Source organism: Chenopodium album, chromosome 26, assembly GCF_948465745.1.
Source record: "Chenopodium album chromosome 26, dcCheAlbu1.1, whole genome shotgun sequence".
Taxonomy (NCBI): Eukaryota; Viridiplantae; Streptophyta; class Magnoliopsida; order Caryophyllales; family Amaranthaceae; genus Chenopodium; species Chenopodium album.
Genome location: NC_137859.1, coordinates 18,169,425 through 18,171,351, shown reverse-complemented (window position 1 = coordinate 18,171,351; position 1,927 = coordinate 18,169,425).

Here is a 1,927-nt window from a genome sequence, read left to right as displayed (position 1 = left end):
ATGTATAGTTATTTCCTTCTATTTTTGTAGTAACAAGTAATAATAGAATGAGATCATATTCTTAGCTTAGTTGAGAGCTTCTCTCTCTAGATTTAGGGGTTAGTTTTAGGAGTAGATTTTAGAGAGAGAAAGTGAAGAATTTCAATGGTGATTGAGAGATTGAAGATCCAATGGTGACAATTGTATTGGAGATCTACTCTATTATCAATGAGCATTTCTAAACTCTATCTCATTTATTGTTTTGTTTAGTATTCATGTTTAGATTGCTGATTTTGATTGTGTTTTGATGATTTGATGATTAATGTTTGTTTAGAGTATTTGTTCTTCTTTGATTGTTGATTTCTTTAGTTGTTGATTGAATTGATGATGTTGCTAGAGTAGTTGTTTGGTTAGGGATTTGGTGAAGCTTGTATTATGTAATGGATTGATGTAGATTGGGGATTTTGATAGAGTTGATAATGTGATTAAATTGGTTAATTGATTGTGTGCATGTGTGTGTTTGATTTAGGCTTGATCACCCTAGTTATTCGCACTAGATTGCATTGTAAGTTCACATTGATACGGACCATTGATTTGTGGCTTACATTTACTCGATTGAGATTTCTTGTGATGTTTCCTAGCTAGTGTTTGATGTAGTTGACGCTAATTAGACCTCTAGGAGAATAGCTTGATATGCTCTTTTGGTTGCATAATTAATCTTCCCTCACATTGTTTGACTTAATCGGTTCATTCCCCGAGTTGATTGAACTTCATCGTTGATGCATGTGGATCCATTCCCCTAGTGCCTTAGCATTCATTTAGTACTAGCATTTGCATTGCCTAGCTTATTCTTAGTGTCTACCATATACCCCAACTAGATTTCGGAATAGCTTAATTTTGGCATCGTGCATTTATTCTTTATTCCCTTGGGTTCGGAATAGCTTAATTTAGTCCTTTCATGAACATTTGTTTACTTTTCTTGTATTTTGTTTTCTTGTTCATGCTTTGCCTTGTTTGTATTATTATAAGAGTTATGGGTCAAACTCTTAGGATACCCTTACGAGACCTCACTCGTCCTCATAGGCGACTTTGGGGTTTAAAGGGCTTGTTGTAGCTAAAAACAACCGTGATTCCTACGACAGTGAGTCTTAGTGTATATTCTTATCTTGAGTCTTTCTTTTTCGTTTTCAATAAAATTTTCATCCTTTCTCTTTCTTGCTTTGTTTTGCTCGAGGACGAGCAAAAGTTTAGCTTGGGGGAATTTGATGAGTGACATTTTTGGCACTCATTTGGTTCCTTTTTGGATGATTTTTATTCCATTTTATCTCTCCTTTCTTTAGTTTTCCTTAGTTTTATTCTTGTTTTCTTCATTTTATGCTTTTTGTAGTTAGTTTCTCTATTTTGTGCTTTTTCTAGTTTATTTGTTATTTTTCCCATTTATTTGCTTTTTCTCCTTTGTTTGTAGGTTGTGATTGATTGTCCAAGGATTCCCGAGCTTCCTCTCCATGATCTTTCATTGTTTTCATGCCTAAAGCTTGTGCAAGAAGTTTCAAGTCAAAAGAGGGATCAAAGGGGCATGCTTCAAGGCCTTGTATATGCCTTCCTCATGGCTTATACTTTTCAAGAAATTCAAGAAAGTTTCTGCCTACTTTGTCCTCCATCATCATCACCTAGGATGTGTGCACTGCTTGAGCTAGAACGAAGAGAAGAAGGGGGAAAGACCCAGGGTTGTGCGGGCGCACAGAGGAGTGTGCGGCCGCACATCTGTCGTGTGCGGCCGCACATCAGGTGTGTGCGGCCGCACATCAGGTGTGTGTGGGCGCACATGCCTGGGTGTGCTCCCATGCGCACCATTCTCTCTCCTTCGAGCGCCCGCACCTGCGTGGGTCTATTCTTGGGCGTCAAATCCGACCTTCTCCTTTGTATGTATAGTTATTTCCTTCTATTT